The sequence below is a fragment of the Giraffa tippelskirchi genome, chromosome X (genome assembly GCF_054371585.1).
Source record: "Giraffa tippelskirchi isolate mGirTip1 chromosome X, T2T-mGirTip1v1.2.pri, whole genome shotgun sequence".
NCBI classification, from domain to species: Eukaryota; Metazoa; Chordata; class Mammalia; order Artiodactyla; family Giraffidae; genus Giraffa; species Giraffa tippelskirchi.
In genome coordinates, this window is record NC_137289.1 from 69,935,555 (window position 1) to 69,960,680 (window position 25,126).

General features: G+C 36.7%; 1 pseudogene; it reads right to left on the bottom strand.

Annotated features, from left to right (window-relative positions):
- Window positions 1-20,300: 20,300 nt before the first annotated feature.
- Window positions 20,301-20,847, bottom strand: LOC145535819 (leucine-rich repeat and IQ domain-containing protein 3 pseudogene; annotated as a pseudogene).
- Between the last annotated feature and the right edge of the window lie 4,279 nt (window positions 20,848-25,126).

A 25,126-nucleotide genomic window follows, 5' to 3' on the forward strand; every position in this document is an offset into this window, starting at 1 on the left:
ATACTAAAAAGCAGAGACATTACTTTGCCGATAAAGGTTCATATAATCAAAGCTATGGTTTTTCCAGTAGTCATGTATGAATGCGGAGAAGGCAATGGCAACCCACTCCAGTACTCTTGTCTGGAAAATCCCATGGATGGAGGAGCCTGGTAGGCTGCAGTCCATGGGGTCGCTAGGAGTCAGACACAACTGAGTGACTTCACTTTCACTTTTCATTTTCATGCATTGGAGAAGGAAATGGCAACCCACTCGAGTGTTCTTGCCTGGAGAATCCCAGGGATGGCAGAGCCTGGTGGGCTGCCATCTATGGGGTTGCACAGAGTCGGACACGACTAACGTGACTTAGCAGCAGCAGCAACAGCATGTATGAATGTGAGAGTTGGACCATAAAGAAAGCTGATTGCCGAAGAATTGGTGCTTTTGAACTGTGTTGCTTGAGAAGACTCTTGGGAGTTGCTTGGACTATGAGGAGATCAAACCAGTCAAACCTAAAGGAAATAAGTAATGAATAGTCATTGGAAGGACTGATGTTGAAGTTGAAGCTCCGATACTTCGGCCACCTGATGTGAAGTTCTGACACATTAGAAAAGACCCTGATGCTGAGAAAAACTGAAGGCAGGAGGAGAAGGGGATGATAGAGGATGAGATGATTGGATAGCATCACTGGCTCAATGGACATGAGTTTGAGCAAGCTCCAGGAGTTGGTGATGGACATGGAAGTCTGGCGTGCTGCAGTCCATGGGGTTGCAAAGAGTCAGACATGACTGAGCGACTGAACTGAACTGAACTGAGTATTTCATTGTATGAATGTATAAGAGTTTGTTTACTTATTCACTTGCTGAAGAAATTGTTCTTAAATGTTTTGGTCATCATAAATAATGTTGTGATAAACATCTGCTTGCAGTTTTTTGTTTGTTTGTTTTTGTTTTTTAATATGGACATGCATTTTCAAATCAAATGAGTTAATACATGAGTACAACTACTAGATTGGATTAAGTCTATGCTTAACTTTGTATGAAACTGCCAAATTCTATATACTGTATACTAACAATGAACTATCAGAAAGAGAAATTAAAGTAACAATCCCACTTACCATTGCATCAAAAAGAATAAAATATCTATGAAGAAACCTTCCTAAGAATATAAAAAACCTGTACTGAGGAAACAATTAAACACTAATGAAATATATTGAAAATAACACAGGTGGAAAGATACAATGTGCTCATAAATTTGAATAATTAATATTGCTAAATGACCATACTACCCAAAGCATTCTACAGGTTAAATGCAATCCCAATAAAAATACCAAGGACATTTGTCACAGAACAACAGCAAATAATTTTAAAACTTGTATGGAAACACAGAAAAAAAAACCCAAAAAAACCCCGATTGCCAAAACATCTTTGAGAAAGAATAATAAAGCTGGAGGTATTACACTACCTGACTTAAAACTATGCTACAAAGCTACCAGTAATCAAAACAGTGTAGTACGGGCACAAAAACAGATACACAGATCAATGGAACAGAATAGAGAGCCCAGAAATGAACCCACATTATATGGACATTTAATGTAAAACAAAATAGGCAGGAATATACAATGGGGAAGAGAAATCTTCTTCAATAAATGGTGTTGGAAAACCTGGACAGCAACATGCAAAAAAATCAAACTGATCTCTCACACCATGCTTGCACAAGAATAAATGCAAAATGTGTTGAAGACTTACATGTAAGACTTGAAACCATAAAACTTCTAGAAGAAGACATAGGAAGCAAACTCTTTGACATCAGTCTTGATAATTTTTTTTTTAATCTATTTTCTCAGTCAAGGGAAATAAAGTAAAAAAAAAAAATTAATGGGACTACAGCAAGCTTAAAAGCTATTGCACAGCGAAGGAAACTATCAACAAAATGGAAAGACCACCTAATAAATGGGATAAAATATTACAAATGTTATTATACTTGCAAAATATATTTGATAGGGGTTAGTATCAAAAATATACATAGAACTTGTGCAACTCAACATAAAAAAAAACAACTAAAAAATGGGCAGAAGATCTGAATAGAGATTTTTTCATGGAAAACATACAGATGTCCAGCAAGCACATAAGAAGATATTCACCATCACTAATCATCAAGGAGTGCAAATCAAAAACACAATTAAGATATTATTTCAAGTCTGTCAGAATGACTATTATCAAAAAGAGAAAAAAATAACAAGTGTTGTTGAAGATGTAGAGAAAAGGGAAACTTCATGCACTTTTAGTGGGAATGTATATTGGTGTAGCCAGCCATTATTAAAAACTGTATAGAGTTTACTCAAAAAAATAGAGCTATCATATGATCCAGCAATTTCATTTCTGGATATTTATTAAAACATTAAAAAATTAATTAGAAAAAATATATGCATACATATGTTCATTGCAGCATTGTTTACTATCAGCCATTAAAAGATAAATTTTGCCATTTTCAACAACATGGATGGACCTAGAAGGTATTATACTAAGTGAAATAATTCAGACAAAGAAAGACAAATACCATATGATTTCACTTACATGTGGAATCTAAAAGAACAAAACAAATGTGTGAACACAACAAAATAGAAATAACATTATTGATACAGAGAATAAACAAGTGGTTGCCAGAGGAGAATGGGGTGGAGGGAAGAAAAATATAGATAAAGGAAATTCAGAGGTACAAAATTCCATTGCAAAACAGAGTTATAGATATGAAATGTGCAGTATGGGGACTGTAGTCAATAAACAGTATCTTAGTATGGTGACCTTGGAGAAAGCAATGGCAACCCACTCCAGTACTCTTGCCTGGAAAATCCCATGGACAGAGGAGCCTGGTAGGCTGCCGTCTATGGGGTCGCACAGAGTCGGACATGACTGAGCAACTTCACTTTCACTTTTCACTTTCATGCATTGGAGAAGGAAATGGCAACCCACTCCAGTGTTCTTGCCTGGAGAATCCCAGGGATGGCGGAGCCTGGTGGGCTGCCGTCTATGGGGTCGCACAGAGTCGGACACGACTGAAGCGACTTAGCAGCAGCAGCAGCAGCAGCAGTATGGCGACCTACTATAACTAGACTTATCAAGTTGGTCATTTTGAAATGCACAGAAATATCAAATAATTGCTGTGTAACAGAAACTAGCACACTGTTTTAGGTCAATTATACTTCAAAAAAATTAATAGAAAAATAAATCAGATTTGTGGTTATCAGAGGTGGGATTGTGGGAAGGGGGATTGGATGAACGCAGGCAAAGTGTACAAACTTTAAGTTATAATTGAGTACTAGGGCTGCCAACAAAGGTCTGTCTAGTCAAGGCTATGGTTTTACCAGTAATCATGTATGGATGTGAGAGTTGGACTGTGAAGAGAGCTGAGCACTGAAGAATTGATGCTTTTGAACTGTGGTGCTAGAGAAGACTCTTGAGAGTCCCTTGGTCTGTAAGGAGATCCAACCAGTCCATCCTAAAGGAGATCAGTCCTGAGTGTTCATCGGTAGGACGGATGCTGAAGCTGAAGCTCCAATACTTTGGCCACCTCATGTGAAGAGTTGACTCATTGGAAAAAACTCTGATGCTGGGAAGGATTGAGGGTAGGAGAAGGGGATGACAGAGGATGAGATGGCTGGATGGCATCACCAACTCGATGGACATGAGTTTGGGTTAACTCCGGGAGTTGGTGATGGACAGGGAGGCCTGGTGTGCTGTGGTTCATGGGGTCGCAGAGTCAGACACAACTGAGCGACTGAACTGAACTGAACTGAACTGAACTAGGGCTGTAATGTACAAAGTGATAAATATAATTAACAATGCTGTGTGTGTGTGTTATTATACATATCAAAGTTGTTAGGAGAGTAAATCCTAAGAGTTCTTATCACAAGAAAAATTGTTCTTTTTCTGCTTCTTAAATTTTGAATATATATGAAATTATAAATGTTCACTAAACTTTTTATGATAATCATTTCATGATGTATGCAAGTCAAGTCATTATGCTCTACACCTTAAACTTACACAGTGTTATATATCAATTATATCTCAATAAGACTGGAAATTTAAGAAAAAAAAAAAGGGCTTCTTTGTATATTTTGGATACAAGTAGTTTATTGGATAAGCTTTTTGCAAATATTTTTCTCAGTTTGTGACTTGTCTTTTCATTCTCTTAAAAGTGTCTTTTATAGAGAGTTTTTTTGGCCACATAGCTTGTGAGAGTGAACCTATTCCCTCAGCAGTGAAAGTGCAGAGACCTAACCAGTGGACCACCAGGGAATTCTCTAAACTCAAAGTTATATATATTTTTTTCCTATGCTTTCTTCTAGAGATTTTATAGTTTTGTGTTTTACTTTTGAGCCTATAATCCATTTTGAGTTGATGTTGTTTGACTAACATCCTTTCACTTCTGTTTGAGGGATTCCTTTTAGCATTTCTTATATGGCAGATATAAGTGATACAAAGCTCCCTCTGGGAGTGCATTTCTTTTTTCACTCTGGTAGTGCATTCCTTTAGTCCCTCTGGAAATGTATTTATTTTTTCCCCTCTGAGAGTACATTCATTTTCCCCTCATTTTTGATGGACAATTTTGTCAAATATAAGATTCTTAATTAACATTTTTCTCTTTTGGCACTTTATACCATCCCACTGCCTTCTGATCTCCAAGATTTTGCTGAGGAATCTACTAGTATTCTTATAAAGAACACCTTGTTTATGATGACTCACTTTTTTCTTAATGCTTTCAACATTTTCTTTGTCTTTGGGTTTTGACAGTTTAGTTATAATGTGCCTCAGCATGGGTCACCATGGGTTTATCCTCCTTGGAGTTCATTAAGCTTGGTGTATTTGTGGATTCATGTATTTCCTCAAATTGGGGGATATTTTGGTCACTATTTCTTAAAAAAAAAATGAAACTTTTTTTTTTCTCCTTTGTGGACTCCCATGATACATATATTGTTCCATTAGATATATCACATAAGTCTTTTAGGCTCTGTTCTTTTTTCTTCATTTTTTTTTCTCTTCATGCTCAATAATTTCAAATAATTCACCTCTAATTTGCTAATTCTTTCTTCTACTTGACTGAAACTGTTCTTGAACTCTTTTTTTAATTTTTTTTTGATTCAGTGATTGTGTTTTTCAACATCAATATTTCTGTTTAATTTTCACTTATAATTTGTATGTCTGTTGAGATTTATATTTTATTCATATATTGTTTTCTTTAGTTCTTTGTGTGTTTTCCTGCATCTGTTTCAGTATATTCAAGACAATTCTTTAAAAGTTGCATCTAGCAAATCGATGCCTATGTTTCTCTAGGGATGGTTTCTGCCACTTTATTTTCTACCCTTGGATGGACTGTATTTTCCTGTTTTTTTGTATGCCTTGTGATTTTGTTGTTGAAAATTGAGCATTTGAAAAACTGCTTACTCTCCCAGACTTTTCAGATTGTTTCTGGGCCAGGGAAGTTCTTCACTAACTAGCAGGACATTTTTGAGCCTTGGAATCAGCCTAAGGTGAAGATTGAATGTCTTCTTAGGGGTTTTCTGAGCAAGGGTTTTGCCTTAAACTGTGTGCATTTTTTTTTTAATCCTCACTTATAGAGAGTTGCATTTAAATGTTTTTATTTCCTAATGAGAATGAGTCTTATCCAAGAATATCCTTGGGACTTTAAATTCTCTGTTGTTTGTCTCCATTCATGATCTCTTATTATAAGTACTCATAGTTCTTCATTTCTCTGTACCATTTAAGAGCAATGCCCACCTCTTCAGCTGCATTTCTTCATCTGAGCTTCAATGTGGGCTAAACAGAGAACACTCCTTCAGGTAGCTCCCCAGACACTCTAGAACATTGCAAATAATGTATTCTCTGCTTCCTAAAGATCTAGGAAGGGAGTTTGGAACTGCTATCTCCTACAGACAAAGACCATGCTGTGTTAGGGAAAAGATGGGCAATGGTAAACAAAAAATATTATAAAATTTCTTATTATTCTGAATATATATTTTTCTTGATAGGGTGTTTGCTAGGTTGCTATAAATATGTGACTGTTTTGAAAGCTCCCAAAAGGTCATGATAACAAGCTTTTGGTTACATAGGAGAACAAGAAATTGTTATTCTTCCTAGTCTATCATTTTTTCTGAAGTCATTACTAGACTTTCATTTATTTTTATAAATGTTATATATCTACTAGACTATGTGCACTTTCCCACAAAAAAGATGGGCATTTTATTTTTCCTTGAACAGTTCTTAAATAATAGGGGGTTAATCCACAAATAACTTGTTTTTGGCCCTCTATATATAGGGTTCCTCTGCATTCACAGATTCAACAACCATGGATTGTGTAGTACTGTAATATTCACTATAGAAAAATATCAGAGTATAAGTGGATCCATGCAGTTCAAACTCATGTTGTTCAAGGGTCAGTTGTACTATCAATTTTTGCTATGCATATTTTGATGATATTTTTATATACTCTAATAGCATTATCCAGAGAAACAGGATCAATAGGACATATATAATTATGTATTAGAAGGATGTCCCAGAGAGAGGCTGTAATGCTTCAACTGTCCATTTTTGTTGTTGACTGTATATCAGACAGAACAATCTACAAAACGTGTCTGAGCTTTTTCTTACTTTATTAAATGATTGTAAGAAACTCTCTATGAGGCCATAAGTGCAAGCTGAAAGAGATGAGGCTGTGTAGAAAGGGTGGGGATCATGGGTTTTTGGGCTACTTCTTCATATAACTTACTTGTGCCTTTAGACTTGCTGGGAACTGATCATGTATATAAAACCACCATTTTGATAATGGAGTATTGCTACACATGCCAAACTTCCTGGTATTTTTGGTCAGAAAATACCCAGTTCATGATGAATAGATCAGGTCACATGACAACTTGGTAGCCCATAGAAAAGCATTCAGTCTCTACAAAGGCCCAATAGTAAGCCAGCAGCAGCTTCTCAAAGAAAGGTAGTTATCCGTGGATGATGGCAGGGCCTTGCTCCAAAATCTTAAAAGCCTAAGCTCTGAATAATTACAGAGGTTTACCAAAGTATTTTTATCTGTCACTGCTACTTCAAACACCAAAGAATCTGCTGGGTCATATGGCCCAAATGGTAGAGCAGCTTAAACAGTATCTTAGACCTGTTACAGAGCCATATTTTTTTCTGGGCCCCATTCAAAACCAGCCGCTTTGTGTGGGGGCTGGGGAGCGGGTCACACAGTGAATGGACCAGAGTAATACATCTAAATGGAAACTATGTTGCCTGTTAAGTCCCAGGAGGTCCACTAGGCATTGTGCCTCTTTTTTTGTTATAATAATGACAGATGCAGCAACCTATCCTTCATCTTAGAAGGGATATTTTGACATGACCCACACCACTTTGTTGATCAGTCATTCAGTCATATCTGACTCTTTGTGACCCCATGAACTGCAGCACACCAGGCTTCACTGTCCTTCACTATCTCCTGGGGTTTGCTCAAATTCATGGTCATTGAGTTGATGATGCCATCCAACCATCTCATTCTCTGTTGCCCCCTTTTCCTCATGCTCTTGATCTTTCCCAGCATGAGGTTCTTTTCCAATGAGGCAGCTCTTTGCATCAGGTGGCCAAACCATACCATCACTCAACCCCTATAAATTTCACTGAGGTAGAAGTTTTCTGAATTTAAGTCAGTTTTATTTAGCACTCTCTGATATGCAAATACCTTACTAATAAATCTAGAATAGTTGCTACTTTTACTCACTAGTTTCAATCAGCCTAATGTCATCAATATAAAGGACCAGTGTACTGTATTGTGAAAAGAAACTGTGATTAAGATCCTTATGAACTAAATTATGACAGGCTGCAGAGTTGATATACCCATTGAGGTAGGAGAGTGAAGGTATATTGTTGGCTTTGCCAGTTTAAAAGAAAACTGCTTCTAGTATACGTTAGGGACAGAGATGGAGGAAAAGGCACTTGTTAGATCAATAGCTGCATATCAGGTACAAAGGATGTGTTAATTTGTTCAAGCAATGAAACCACATCTGGTATAACAGCTGCAATTGTTGTCACTACTTAGTTAAGATTATGAGAACTTACTGTCATTCTCCAAGATCTGTATGCTTTCTATAGAGGCCAAATAGGAGAGTTGAATAGGGGATGTACTAGGAATCACCACCCCCACAGTTAAAAGTCCTTAATGATAACACTAATGTCTGCAGTCCCTTCTGAAATGACAGGCTTTTGATGTACTACTTTCTTAGATGCAGGCAGTTCTAATGGCTTCTATTTTGGCCTTTCCCACCATAATAGCCCTAATTCCACAAGTCAGAGAACCGATGTGGGGATTGTGCCAGCTACTAAGAATTTACATTTCAATTATACATTCTGAATCTGGGGAAGTAACCACAGCATGGACTCGGGGACACATTGGAACCATTGGGAGACACATAATAGCTAAATTTCTATTGATCACCTGACCTCCATAAGCCATGACTCTGACTGAAGACTCACAGTGACATTTTGAATCTCCTGCAATCAGTGCCAATTCAGAGCTAGTGTCAATAGTCCCGAAAAATCTGATTATTTATTTTCTCCTATTAATAGTCAACCTGGTAAAAAAAAAACTACCAGGTTTTTGGGGTAGGCTGGGAGAAAGATTACAGTATAAATTTTCAGAAGTATACCGGGGTCATTCCTAAAGGATATCTGTCTTCATTTCTATTAAAATTTGTTCTGGGCCTGTAATATGACCCATGTCTGGAAATTGAGGACCATGACTCTGTGTTTATGATTTGAGTGACATTTGTGTTCCCTTTACCTAGATCCTTTCTACTTACTAGATCAAGTAAGTATTTAGTAGGCTTCTCTATTTCCCTCCTGGAAATGTTGCCAAAAATCTTGGCTCTCTGTGCACGAATGCCAAACAGAAATACAGAGACAAGAATTATGGAGGAAAAGGAAAGAGTGACTTTATTACTTTGCCAGGCAAAGGGGGAACACAGTAGGCTAGCACCTCAAGAACTATGCTCCTTCATTCCCTAGCGAGTAGGGGAGAAGTTATACAGTCAGGCAGGGGTTTGTGATAAGAATCAAGGCAGTAATAGTCTTTCTTTCTTCTGCAGAATTTCAAAAGGGTGAGGTTGCTGACAAGATTTGTGTGTGTACAAGGTCTCAGGGTTGGGTCTCCTAATCTTGATGAGCTTCTCCGGTCCCTTTAGTCTTGCCTAAGGTGGTTTTATGGCTGCTCTTCCTTTGATTCTGCCATTTGGAGCTGAGAGAAGGTCACAGAGGCTGGAGTCTTGCCTATAAAAAATGGGAGATAAAAAGACCTCCATATCCAGGAGCCCTACCAGGCCCTGCTCAGCATCAGGAACACCATGATTAGCCAACCAACATCCTAAATCCATGTAAGATCCTATTGTGATTGATGTTTTGATTTTATTGTCCATCACAGTAACCATATTCAGCTCAATTTACCTTTGGTGGTTGAATACAGCCACTTAACTGCTTGCCATCTCAAGATCCAATTACTTCCATTGCGTTTAAGGTTTCCATTGATTGGCTGTGGTTTCCTCCATTAAGATCTGACCTACAAAGAAAAGCAATTACTTAAAACTTCAAGGATATTGGAGCTTTCTTCACAAAATTATTCCTCAAAGTATTGGTGAAAGTTAGTCCTTTGGGTCTTCTCATTGTGGGTGAGTAGGTCTTAAATGAAAAACCCATTTTAAGATCCCAAACTCCCTAAGCTGAAACCAAGCAGGACCCTGTGGGGCCCTCCTGGGTACAAATCCTTTCTGTGTTCCCTGTTTGTCTTGTTTTTTTTTTTTTTTTTTTTGGAGGAAATAGGCTTCATTCAGCCTCTTTGACCTTCCCTGAGTTCCAAAGGGCAGATTCAAACAGCTGCTAATCAGGGAAAGGAGGGAATGCAGAAACAAGGGAGGAGCCATCAAGAAATAATAGCACAGCCATTAAAACAGGGTCCTGGTTCCTTCTCAAGGAATATATATATATAAAACAAAATCTTTCAGTTCTTCTGTAGAAACTAAGGTCTCATCCAGGTGGAGGATGGTAACTTAAGGCCTAGTACAAGGCTCCTGGAGCACTGCCCTGTTACCTCACCATCAACCAATCAGGAGAAAGTATGCAAACAAGTAGAAGATAATGATTCTGATCCCCTCCCCAAATGATTCACCCTTTAAAATCCTTCATGGTCTAGATAATCTCTGGAGTTCGTTTTTGGACACTAATATGCCTTCTCCCCAGGCTGCTGGCCTCCAGAATAAAGCAACTTTCCTTTTCCACACAACACTATTCTCTCAAATATTGACTTTCAAGCAGTGAGCAGCCAAAACTGAGTTCAGTAACAAGCACATATAAGTAAATTTGGACTGAAGCAATTTTATGTTCCTTCCACCATTATGTCAATTCCTCAACATTGATTTCCATACATGTTCCCAGGATTTATGTCTGTATAATCTAGAAAATTCAATGAGATTTTTGTTTGTTTTATGTTTTGTTTTTTAGAGTGTAGTACAACTTCTCAAGGGTTATGCTTTGTATCTCAGATTCAGAAACTTAAAGCTAGTTAAAACTCTAGAAGCCAAAATGTGTAGTAGGAGTAGGTCCTGAGGAGCATCAGCATTGTCTTGCAGAACACCTGCTACAGGGAGGGCAGTTATATTTTCCTCAGGCAATTCAAAAATAATCATGTCAGATGGAGGTGGAGAACTCTCTCCCATTAGAGGTAGAAAGGCTGCTTCCTATGGGAGGTGGGAGGGTGTGGGTCGGTTCAGTTCAGTCACTCAGTCGTGTCCAACTCTTTGAGACCCCATGGGCTGCATCACACCAGGCTTCCCTGTCCATCGCCAGCTCCCAGAGCTTGCTCAAACTCATGTCCATTGAATCGGTGATGCCACCCAACCATCTCATCCTCTGTCATCCCCTTCTCCTCCTGCCTTCAATCTTTGCCAGCAACAGGGTCTTTTCAAATAAGTCAGTTCTTTGCATCAGGTGTCCAAAGTATTGGTGTTTCAGCTTCAGCATTAGTCCTTCCAATGAACACCCAGGACTGATTTCCTTTAGAATTGACTGGTTTGATTTCGTTGCAGTCCAAGGGACTATTAAGAGTATTCTCCAACACCACGGTTCAAAAGCATCAATTCTTTTGCAGTCAACTTTCTTTGTAGTCCAACTCTCACATCCATACATGACTACTGGAAAAACCATAGCTTTGACTAGATGGACATTTGTTGGCAAAGTAATGTCTCTACTTTTTAATATGCTGTCTAAGCTGGTCATAAGTTTTCTTCCAAGGAGCAATTGTCTTTTACTTTTATGTCTGCAGTCACCATCAACAGTGATTTTGGAGCCTAAGAAAATAAAGTCTCTCAATGTTTCCATTGTTTCCCACCTATTTGCTATGAAGTGATAAGACCAGATGTCATGACCTTAGTTTTTTGAACGTTGAGCTTTAAGCAAACTTTTTCACTTTTCTCTTTCATTTTCATTAAGAGCCTCTTTAATTCCTCTTCACTTTCTGCCATAAAGGTAGTGTGGTCTGCATATCTGAGGTTATTAATATTTCTTCCAGCAATCTTCATTCTATCTTCATCCAGCCTGGCATTTCACATGATATGCTCTGCCTTTAAGTTAAATAAGCACAGTGACAATACATATCCTTGACATACTCTTTTCGCAGTTTGGAACCAGTCTGTTGTCCATGTCCAGTTCTAACTGTTGCTTCTTGACTTGCACACAGATTTCTCAGGAGGCAGGTTAGGGGGGTCTAGTATTCCCATCTCTTTCAGAATTTTCCACAATTTGTTGTGATTCACACAATCAAATGCTTTGATGTAGTCAATAAGACAGAAGTAGATGTTTTTCTGAAACTATCCTGCTTTTTTGATGATCCAATTGATGTTGGCAACCTGATCTCTGGTTCCACTGCCTTTTCTAAATCCAGCTTGAACGTCTGGAAGTTCTCTGTTCATGTACCGTAGAAGCCTGGTTTGGAGAATTTGGAGCATTATTTTGCTAGTGTGAGAGATAAATGCAATTGTGTGGTAGTTTGAACATTCTTTACCATTGCCTTTCTCTGGGATTGGAATGAAAACTGACCTTTTCCAGTCCTGTGGCCACTGCTGAGTTTTCCAAATTTGCTGGCATATTGAGTGCATCACTTTCACTGCATCATCTTTTAGGATTTGAAATAGCTCAACTGGAATTCTGTCACCTCCACTAGCTTTGTTCATAGTGATGCTTCTTAAGGCCCACTTGACTTTGCATTTTAGGATGTCTGGCTCTAGGTGAGTGATCACACCATCACGGTTATCTGGTTTATTAAGAGTTTTTATTTTTTTTGTATATTTTTCTGTGTATTCTTGCTACTTCTTCTTAATATCTTCTGCTTAATAACACTTAATATCTTCTGCTTCTCTTAGGTCCATACCATTTCTGTTTTTTTATTGTGCCCATCTTTGCCTGAAATGTTTCCTTGGTATCTCTAGTTTGCTTGAAGAGATCTCTAATCTTTCCCATTCTATTGTTTCTTGTGGATCAGCTGGTAAAGAGGGCCTGCAATGCAGAAGACCCAGGTTCAATCTCTGGATCAGGGAGATCTTCTAGAGAAGGAAATGGCTACCCACTCCAATATTCTTGCCTGGAGAATCCCATGGACAGAGGAGCCTGGTGGGCTACAACTCATGGGACGGCAAAGAGTCAGACACACTGAGCAACTAACACACATTTAAGAATATAATCTTTTCTTCCCTTCTCTTTGTTATTAGCTATATTTTTTTTTAGAAAGCAAACATTATCGAGGTATTTAATTGATACTATTTTGCCTAGCTCTTGTTGCATCTCCTTTATTTATTTCTCCTATCATTTTATTAGATCATACAAAATTGTTTTAAAAGTGTGTATTTTGTTGCAAACTATCTGAGACCTCTGTGCCTATATGTTTTTTACTTTGCTATCACATTTTTACGGTAATTTGGCTAGGTTTAAACATTTTACTTATAAAATTATCTTCACACCTTTCTTTACAAAGTATTTTCCATTGTCTTTCTATATCTAGTGTTGCTTTGGAAAAGTCTGTTTAGTTGATTCTTGGACTTTTTTTTTTCTGTTTGAAATTCTTTTTTGTTTTTTCTCTTTGTCTTTCATATTCTTAAATTTGCCTAGTTATGTAGGTAATGTTACTGTTGTTGTTTCTACTATTTGTCTGCTTTGTTTAGAGATGTTTTTCATTATATTTTGCTTATGAATTTTTATTTTTTTCTAACGCATATTTTTTTTCCATTTTAGTTTTTTTCTCCTGCTGGGACACAGATTATGGAAAAACATAGCAGTCAGAAAGCATGGTGTCTGGATCTTAAACATCTGAGTTCACATCATTGTTCCCCCATGCAGTATCAAATTACTTAATCTCTTTGTACCTCAGGTCCTTTATCTAAGTGAAAATGATAACAGTAGACTTGACCTCAAGATTTTTGTACCAACTTTTCCTGGCCCATATTTAGCAGTTATATGTATGTTTGCTGAGCTTTTCAGGTGGCACTAGTCATAAAGAACCCACTTGCCAGGAGACATAAGAGATGCAGGTTTGATCCCTGCGCCGGGAAGATCCCCTAGAGGAGGGCATGGAAACCCATTCCAGTACTCTTGCCTGGAGAAGCCCATGGACAGAAGAGCCTGGCTGGTTGCGGTCCATAGTGTCGCACAGAGTTGTACATGATGGAAGCAGTTTAGCACACGTGCATGCACATATGTGTTTGCTACTATTCTCCTAGCTTTTATCTTTTGTTTATTTTGCATTTTCTATCTCTTCTGTCATTTCTGTTTCCTTATGGAAGTGTTTGTCAATCTGGTCTCCCAACTTTCTAATGTATTCTGCATCCATATTTATTTCAATAATTATATTTTCCATGACTAAAATCTCTACTCTTTTATGAATTTTTGTTCTTGTTTCTTGTTGCTGAATTTTTTCCTTATAATTTTATTATTAGGCTTATTTAAATTTAAATAACCACGTTAAGTGACTAACATGGTCTAATGTCTTTGTCTCCTAGAGTATTAATTATACAGCTATTTCTAAAGTAATTGTATTTCTCAGATTTCTATTTTGGCTTGTGACACACTTGTGAATATCTGAATGACAATGTATATCATACATCAAAGGCTGACCAGGCTCCACTCTGTCAGACAAACCTTTCCTCTAGTGTTAAAGAGAAGGACAGAGCCAGTCCCTGGAGTAAGAGTACAGAAAAATCGCTCTGTCTTTCCAGTTTTATATCCTCCCTCTAGGCAAGTTTGAAAGAAAGTGTCTGGACTTTGGAACCTAAGGAAAAGTCGACATTTGGAGTAGGTATGCCCTAGATCAATGGTCTAAAACAAAACAAAACAAAACAAAAAACAGTGGGACAAATTCACCCCAGGCCTAACCTGATTTTGTACATGCCCTTAGCTAAGGTTTGTTTATACATTAGAAAAGAAGAAAATATATGATAGAAACTTATGTGAATCCCCAAACTTAAAGCATTTACTATCTGGCCCATTATAGAAAGTTTCTTAACTCCTGCTTTATTGTGTGTGTGCGTGTGTGTGTGTGTATATATGTATATATATGAGGGAGAACAAGGGAGTAAATGCTTATGGCTATCCATACTCCTCCCTGGAACAGGTTTTTTTCTGTTTTACCCTCATGAGCACCTCAACTAATGGTATGGATTTTTGCCACAGTGTGTCACAGTAAGGAGGCAAGCATTGATTAACCTAAGAGAGACTGAAGAACTGAATTCAATCTTTTTTCCTAATATATTCAACTCAACACCCTCCATACCCATAGATAAAAAAAAAAAAATACACTCCATTAATTCTAAATGATTTCCATATTCTTAGAAAGTTTTTCAGAGTTGGTGTTTCTCTTTCCAGGAAAATTCTTAACTTTAGCTATTTCTCCTGGATTTCTCTTGATGGATTAAGATAGCAGCTGACACAAATTCAGCATCTTGAAAGGAATAGAATTGAGAATGGTGATTTTTAAAAATTATCTGAGACATGCTGTTTTTTTCTTTTATTCTGTAACACTAAAAGGTAACTTAAACAGGTATTTTGATGTCAATCTAGAGATATTAATATTTTCCAATTTGCTATCCATTACTAATAAAGGAATATTATCAGTCCTGGTTAAGGACTCTAACACCTGTATGCTTGTGTTCTATCGCTCACCAAGTGTGTGATCTTGGGCAAGTTACTTAAACAGTTATCTGTAAAATGGGAGCAATGATAGTAATATTAATACTTCATTAGATTGCATAAGTATTAAATAAATGGGTATTTGTAAGGCACTAAAAATAGTGCATGGCATATTATAGTCACCACTAAAGTGTTTATTAAATAAGCATACTGAAGAAAATGTAAAAAAAAAAAGAACTGATATATTTATTATAATACAATAATATTGCATGTGCTTGAGGTGAATTTACATTTTAATATAATGGTAATATAAAATATAATCTTCTAGTTTAAGAGTTTTGATAAGGCTATTTACTTTGTGATAATCTAAACATTTACTATCTTATTCCCTCTTTTATTTTTCTTCTTTGGGAAGTCAAAATCTGACTTCTGGTCTATACATATATTTATAAATCACTATAAATTTAAGATTATGCCATATTTTTAGTTGCACAAAATACACTATTTTGTGATTTCAGGTGTCCAAGGATATATTTTTTACTGAAATTTGAATTGGAATTTGTCAAAGCAAAGAGACAAATATCCCATCATACCTTGGAGGGAATATTTGTTATTGATATTTTTTGAAATAAGAAGTTTCAAAATGAAACAGCTATTTGCAGATGTCCATAACATGGTTCCAATAATTTGTACTGTAGGGAAGAGAGCATTTTTCTTTCTTCTCTTCTAGGCTTGTTGGCAGGCTTAATGATTAAATTTACATAAGTAAGATAAATAAGAGAAAAACAAATTTAATTTCATAAATATAGAAGTCCCATAAAAGTATGAGTTTCAAAGAAGTGACCAAAGTCCTAAACTTTGATATCTTTTAGACAAACAATAAATGTGTGAGGAATTGACATGACAAAGGGGTTTGACTTTGAGGTAGTATTTAGTGAAGTAGCAAGATTTATTAAATATAGATTGCTTGACCTTAAATTCTTATTTCTGGTGATAAGAAAGCCTTCTTCCTTAGGGTACAGAAAGGTACATTTCATATGGGAAATTTATCTCCTGTTTTCATGGGGACAAAAGAGGGTTAGAGGGTCCTTCTTGCACTGGCTGTTTCTCAAGTTACTTTAATTCAAAATGATTGATTTGTCAAAGATAGCATATTTTACTAAAGTGGAAGTAATTTCTAAGTCTCTTTAAAAATCTCTGCATGAGGACTTCCCTGGCTGTCCAATGGTTAAGACTCCGTGCTGCAGGAGCTGCAGGTTTGATCCCTGGTCAGGGAACTAAGATCTCAGATCCTACATGCTCCACAGCATAGCCAAAAAAAACACACAAAAATAAAAAACTGATGATCTTATTGTGTGATTCTGTTTTCTGATAATTGCTTTTTCTGTCTACAATATTGCAAGTGTAAATTAACTTGTATATCTAAGGTGTTCAAGAAATTATGTATTTTATAACTTATAATCATTGTTTTCTAATTTCCCAATACTTATTATTTTGTACAGCATGGACATATTTGGCTGATTTTTTAAAATAACAAGAATAATTAAATAACATACAGAATATAAAGCCAAGAATTGTGGTGAAAGAAACATAAGCAATAATCATTCAATAAGGAATGCAAACTATACTTCTTAAAAGAGTCTGGTAACTTCTTGGAAGAATATAATATTGGTTTCACAGGAACAACTCTGATTTAAAATCAAATATTTAATTTAAAACTTAAAATCTGTTTGACATTTTTGTTTTAGAAGCAAGACTGTATTTTATGACAAATGTTGAAGTTCATATCTTACAACAACGAAGAGCAGTAAAACTGGTATTGAACGTTCAGTATTTTATTAACCTAGAAAATGTACCTTTTCAATATTCAGTATTTACAAGGTAGGATATATTCCCAAAAAGCTCTTTGATCTTTTGTTAATCCTTATGACATTCTTGTGAGATAGGTCAGTACTTTGAAGGGGGAAGGATTTATCGTTATAAAAGAATATTATATATAAAAAAATATATTCTGAGGGTGCTCAATAGGAAACTATACAAGTTCAGATGGTGGATGACTAAAGATTAAATCGTTAATATGTCTTTGAAGCTAGTTGTGCTATTTTAGGGTTTTTTTTTTAAATTTTTTCTTAAATACTACATTTCTATCAAAAGCAGAATAAAAACCAATAACTGAAGCCATTTATTCCAAATTAAGAAAATTAACAAAAATTAAACAAAGCCATAGAGTTAAAATAATCTGGCCTTGAATCTGCAATCCATTCCTTTCTCCAATATATGAATAAGGACACAATATTTAATCTCTCTGACTGATTCTCATTTCTGATTTTTAAAAGAACTTCAGTTCAGTTCAGTTGCTCAGTTGGGTCTGACTCTTTGCGGCTCCGTGAACCGCAGCACGCCAGGCCTCCCTGTCCCTCACCAAACCCTGGAGTTAACCCAAACTCATGTCCATTGAGTCGGTGACGCCATCCAACCATCTCAACCTCTGTTGTCCCCTTCTCCTCCTGCCCTCAAACTTTCCCAGCATCAGGGTCTTTTCAAATGTGGCAGTTCTTCACATAGGTGGCCACAGTATTGGAGTTTCAGCTTCAACATCAGTCCTTCCAATGAACACCCAGGACTAATCTCCCTTAGAATGGACTGTCTGGGTCTCTTTGCAGTCCAAGGGACTCTCAAGAGTCTTCGCCAACACCACAGTTCAAAAGCATCAATTCTTCAGCACTCAGCTTTCTTTAGAGGCCAACTCTCAAATCCATACATGACCACTGGAAAAACCATAGCCTTGACTAGATGGACGTTTGTTGACAAAGTAATGTCTCTGCTTTTTAATATACTATCCAGGTTGGTCATAACTTTCCTTCCAAGGAGTAAGTGTCTTTTAATTTCATGGCTGCAATCACCATCTGCAGTGATTTTGGAGCCCAAGAAAATAAAGTCAGCCACTCTTTCCACTATTTCCCTATCGATTTACCATGAAGTGATGAGACTGCATGGCATGATCTTAGTTTTCTTAATGCTGAGCTTTAAGCCAACTTTTCACTCTCCTCTTTCACTTTAATCAAGAGGCTCTTTAGTTCTTCTTCACTTTCTGCCATAAGGATGGTGTCATCTGCATATCTGAAATTATTGATATGTCTCCCGGAAATCTTGATTCCAGCTTGTGCTTCTTCCAGCCCAGCATTTCTCATGATGTACTCAGCATATAAGTTAAATAAGCAGGGTGACACTATACAGCCTTGACGTAATCCTTTTCCTATTTGGAACCAGTCTGTTGTTACACATCCAGTTCTGTTGCTTCCTGACCTGCATAAATTTTTCTCAAGAGGCAGGTCAGGTGGTCTGGTATTCCCAATATCCTTCAGAATTTTCCATAGTTTATTGTGATCCATACAGCCAAAGATTTGGCGTAGTCAATAAAGCAGAAATAGATGTTTTTCTGAAAATCTCTTGGTTTTTCGGTGATCCAAAGGATGTTGGCAATTTGTTCTCTGGTTCCTCTGCCTTTTCTAAAACCAGCTTGATTATCTGGAAGTTCACAGTTAATGTATTGCTGAAGCCTGGTTTGGAGAATTTTGAGCATTACTTTACTAGCATGTGAGATGAGTGCAATTGGGTGGTAGTTTGAGCATTCTTTGGCATTGTCTTTCTTTGGGATTGGAATGAAAACTGACCTTTTCCAGTCCTGTGGACACTGATGAGTTTTCCAAGTTTGCTGACATATTGAGTGCAGCACTTTCCAAGCATCATCTTTTAGGATTTAAAATAGCTCAACTGGAATTCCATCACCTCCACTCGCTTTGTTCATAGTGATGCTTCCTAAGGCCCATTTGACTTCACATTCCAGGATGTCTGGCTGTAGGTGAGTGTGAGTGTTCACACCATCGTGCTTATCTGGTTTGTGAACATCTTTTTTTGTACAGTTCTTCTGTGTGTTCTTGCCACCTCTTCTTAATATCTTCTGCTAAAAGTACTTAATACTCTACATTTCTAGATATATAGATAGACTGTATGAAATTATATCTATTATTAAAAAGTACTTAACACTCAATAAATGTTAACTATTATTTCTGGTGGATTAATGATATGATAAAATGATGAAAATGAATAAGATGAGAGAATGAGTATGATGTCACAAATACAATTCATGTTAACTTGTATTAAACCTTCAACTTTTAAAGTTGAGCTTTTAAAAACTTTAGATGTTTATAAAGCAATAATGTTTATAATAAGCATTGAATTCAGTAACACTTATAATCTCTAATACCCTGGATTTTTAATCTATACTGATAGAATGAGTCAATTCCTAGTAACAGATGGTACAGTGAGAAAATCCCATCTAATAAACACAACCTTCTTATGGTATAGTGGAAAATTTATATGAATGCAAGGACACAAGGATAACTAAGTCATGTTTAAGAAGAACAAAGTTCGGAATATGCTCTACCAGAAATGATTCATTAAAATCAGATTCATTATGATAGTGTGGAATTCACCAGACAGAAAATCAACTCATCAATAAGAAATCTGAGAAATGGAACCCAAGCATATACATAAACTTTACATATGATAGAGCTGGCATTGCATTTGAGCACTAAATGCACTATTTGAATAATGCTGCTAGGCAATTGGTCATCTATTTTGAAAAATAAAATGAAATCAGTTCTATTACCTAAAGCCAAATACAGATACCAATTCCATTTGTAATAATGACTTACATGTATGCAACTAAATTTCGAAGCTTTTAAATGAAACAACAACAACAACAACAAACCAAAAAACCACGATCTTGCAATGAAGGTTTCATAAACAAGACAAAAACAGGGCTAACCATAAAAGAAAATTTAGGTAAATTGAGCCTTTTTTTTTTTCACTAAAACTGCCATTTAATAGAAAAACAATCAGTTTTTAAAAATCCAGATGTATATCAGAACTATCCTGGAAACAAATTTCAAATTTGAATAAAGTTATTACTGTAAAAAAAAAAAAAAAAGAAAGAAGGAAAAAGAAATGCCCAAATGCATTTTTTCTCCAAAGCTCCAGATGTGTTTCTAACGAGCAGTCACATTTAAAAAAAACCTGGACTATATGATGGTCTTTTACTTTTTCAAGGCAGAGCAGAAATTAAAGTTGGTGGTTACATGTTTTGAATCTTTCAGGACGATGCCAGTTCTGAATTATTTCTTCATCGGAAATCACATGATGATCCAATGCTTTGAGAGGCCATATACTGTTGAAAAGAACATGTCTGTATCTTTTTTCTAAGGCTTACTGTACAATCAAACATAGTGAGGACAATGAGGCTTGGACAGGCAAATAACATACGTATGTTCTTAAACTTTGCAAACCCACTGTCATGTAGATAGAGAAATGCTAGTTTCTTCAATCCACCCAAAAATTTGGTACCTGGTAGACTGTTTATCTGATTTCCATGAAGATTAAATTTGATTAATTTTATACAACTTTGAAGAGGATGAATATCTGCAATAAAGTTGTTTGAGAAGATGCATACTCTAAGAGAGATACAAGATTGAAAACTTTCCATAGATCTTTATATGAAGGCCACTGAAACTTCACAAAAAATATCTTTTTGATCTTCTATTATATTTTCATTATAGTGACTCCATTCCTTGTGATTGGTTTGCTCTTCTATGATTGTTACTTGAAACATCAGGTCTACTGGGCTGCAAGACCTTACGAGCTGGGAAAAAGGGGCCCAGACCCTGCACTGTCCAACAAATCACTAGATGGCCATATCCATTCCGGAGACCATTGTTAGGGTAATGGGGCCAAAATTGCGTCTTAAAATTAAAATAACAGAATAAAAAATAAAGTGACAACCAGAAAGTATATATTTCCAACAAATTATTAGCCAAAGGATTATTAATATTAATAACATGTGCATATTATCTTTTTAGTTGACTCTTAGAAATTTAGCACTAACTGATCTTAAAACTTCTTATTTTAACTCACTACATTCTGTTGTCTACATAGCAACATGAATAGTATTTTAAAAACTATGTCAGATCATGTCACACTTCCAGAGAAACTGTGTAATTGCTAATCATTTCTGTCAGAGTAAATGCCAAAGTCTTATTAGCTCTCATAAACCACCTATTACTACTCTCTCCTTTGTTCACTTTGCCTCTAATCATACTCGCATCTTTGTTTTTCCCTCAATATGTCTTCAGGTACACACTGTCCACTAGGATACTTATCTGACTATTTACTGTAACTGGAAAATTTCCCTATCAGGTATCCTCATGAAATTTATTTAGTTTCTGTAAGTCATTGTCAAATAATTCCTTCTTAATGCAATGCACCTTGACCACCATATTTTGTTGCTGTTGCTGCTGCTACTGAGGAAGCTGACCACCATATTTAAAATTGTACTCATTCAATTTCTTGGCATATCCATCTTACCGTGATCTTTTTCTGTAGCACTGTGTTTATTTGGTTTGTTGTTGATGTTGTTCAGTTGCTGGGTTTGTTGTTGATGTCGTTCAGTTGCTAAGTCATGTCTAACTCTGTGACCTCATGGACCATAGCACCCCAGGCTCCTCTGTGCTCCTGGAGTTTCCTCAAATTCATTTTCATCGAGCCAGTGATGCTATATAACCACCTCATCTTGTGGCATCCCCTTCTCCTTTTGCCTTCAATCTATTCCAGCATCAGAGTCTTTTCCAATGAGTTGACTCTCTGCATCAGGTGGCCAAAGCACTTGAGCTTCAGCTTCAATGGCTTCCATGATAGTTCAGTTGGTAAAGAATCCACCTGCAATGCAGGAGACCCCTGTTAAATTCCTGGGTCAAGAAGATCTACTGGAGAAGGTATAGGCTACCCACTCCAGTGTTCTTGGGTTTTCCTTGTGGCTCAGCTGATAAAGAATTGGCCTGCGATGTTTGATCCCTGGATTGGGAAGATCCCCTGGAGAAGGGAAAGGATATACACTCCAGTATTCTGGCCTGGAGAATTCCATGGACTGTATATTCCATGGGGTCACAAAGAATCGGACCAGACTGAGTGACTTTCACTTCACTTCACTTCAACATCAGTCCTTCCAATGAATATTCAGGACAGATTTCCTTTAGGATTGACTGGTTTGATCTTCATCCTGTCCGAGAGACTCTAATGAGTCTCTTCTAGCACCAAAATTCAAAAACATCAATTTTGTGGTGCTCAGTCTTCTTTATAGTCCAGCTCTCATGTAAATGCATGACTACTGGAAAAAACATAGGTTTCACTATATGGAGCTTTCTTGACAAAGTGATGTCTCTTCTTTTTAATATGCTGTCTAGGTTCATCATAGCTTTCCTTCCAAGGAGCATCTTTTAATTTCATGGCTGCAGTCACCATCTGCAGTGATTTTGGAGCTCAAGAAAATAAAGTCTGTCACTGCTTCCAAGTTTTCCCCTCTCTTTGCCATAAAGTGATGGGATTGGATGCCATGATCTTAGTGTTTTGAATGCTGAATTTCAAGCCAGCTTTTTCACTCTCCTCTTTCACCCTCATCAAGAGGCTTTTTAGTTCCTCTTCACTTTCTGTCATTAGAGTAGAATCATCTACATATCTGAGGTTGTGGATAATTCTCCCAGCAATCTTGATTCCAGCTTGAGCTTCATCCAGCCTGGCATTTCGCATGATGTACTCTGCATAGAAGTTAAATAAGCCAGGTGACAATATAAAGCCTTGACTTATTCCATTCCCAATTTTGAACCAGTCAATTGTCCCATGTCCTGTTCTAACTGTTGCTTCTTGACCTGCGCACAAGTTTCTCCAGAGACAGGTAAAGTGGTCTGGTATTCCCATCTCTTTAAGAATTTTCCAGTTTTTTGGGATCGATATAGTCACAGGCTTTAGCGTAGTCAAGGACACAGAAGTAGATATTTTTCTGTGCTGTGCCATGCTGTTGCCTCAGTAGTGTCTGACTCTTTGCAACCTCATGGAGTGTAGCCCATCAGGCTCTTCTGTCCATGGAATTTTTCAGTTAAGAAAAAGTATTCTTTTTTTAAGTACTCAAGAGTACTGGAGTGCATTGCCATTACCTCCTCCAGGGATCTTCCCTACCCAGGCATTGAACTCACATCTCCTGCATCTCCTGTACTGCAGGTGAATCCTTTACTTGCTTCCCTTATAACTCCGTTGGTAAAGAATCCACCTGGTTCAATTCCTGGGTATGGAAGATCTGCTGGAGAAGGGATAGGCTACCCACTCCAGTATTATTGGGCTTCTCTTATGGCTTAGCTGGTAAAGAATATGCCTGCAATGAGGGAGACCTCAGTTTGATCCCTGGGTTGGGAAGATCTGCTGGAGAAGGGAAAGGCTACCCACTCCAGTATTCTGGCCTGGAGAATTCCTTGGACTGTATAGTCCATGGGGTTGCAAAGAGTCATATGTGGCTGAGTGACTTTCACTTCATTTTTCTTTACTTGCTGAGCTATTGGGGAAGCCCAACAAAAGAATATAAATACAGTATTATTCTATTTATGAAACTGCAAAAGTAAGCAAAATAAAACAACGTACACTTAAAGGATACATTTATATATGAAAAAACTATGAAGAAAAACAATGAATAATACAAAATTTATGGTAATGTTGTATGCTAAGTCACTTCAGTCGTGTCTGACTCTTTGGGACCCTATAGACCGTAGGCTGTCAGGCTCCTCTGTCCATGGGATTCTCCAGATAAGAATACTGGAGTAGGTTGTCATTTCCTCTTCCAGGGTATCTTCCTGACCCATGGATTGAGCTCACGACTCAGTCTTCTGCACTCGGAGGTGGGTTCTTGAATGATGCAAAATTTACAGTAATGCCATAGCTGAAGGTGCAGAAGAGGGATCTTTGGAGAGCGACATCCAGGGATTCTTAGATGTACTAGTTCATCCTATATTTTACTCATTGATGAGTGCATGATTACTTATTTTGTGTTTTTGTTTGTTTGTTTGTTTTTAAGTACTTGCTTATATGAGCATTTCAGTGTGTCTAGGAAACGTTTTACAAAGAAAAGAAGAAGCAAGAATAAGAGGTCACAGAGATGAAGAGAGAACTAAGAAGATAATGAACACACAGAAACAAAATATCTTGTTCTTCTGTTCCAAACTTTAATCAGTCTCTAATCAATGATGTGTCACAGAGAGAAATTAGAATTAGTTTCTGCACATAAAAACTCTTGATCTAGTAGAGGCAAATGCTCATAAACATCCGGTAAAGAAAAAAGCGGTGTCTCTGTGTATCTTCCAACAAAGATTAAAACTGCATATAAATTTTTCATAGGAAAATAAAGTTGACTTTTTCCTTTAAAAAAATTGCATCATAAGCTATTTTTGACTACTCACACACTGGCTTTAACACCTTTCAACCATGGTTACTGTAGATGGTGTAAACACGTTGTGGCTGGTATGCAGAGAAGATATCTTAAAGTATCTAGTTAAAAATAAACTTCTCACACTAAAGTATTAAAAGTTGGTTTCAATATCTTTTTGGATATTTTGTGATCTGACTTTTCAGGGGTCCTTGGGGCTTTTAAAAACTTTTGCTGTTTGAAATGTTATTTACAGGATCCCTAGGGAATTTCACAAGAATAACACTATACCCCTGAAGTTATTTCTTTAATTTAAACCATACCAAGAAATGATTTCTGTCTTTAAAAAACTCACTATCTGTTCTCAAATGTTATGTTAGTTAGACATAAACAGTGTAATATAGGCTTCACAGTATTTACAATTCAGGAAAACTTTTCTTGGAGTAATGTAATATATTTTGATGAATATTCATTGGCACCCATGGCTGATTCATGTGAATGTATGGCAAAAACCACCACAATATTGTAAAGTAATTAGTTTCCAATTAAAATTTAAAAACATTAAAAATATATATAAATAAATAAATTTTAAAAAGTGATTAAATATTAAACAATGTTAGAAAGAACTGGGTTTAGATCAACTTGGAGG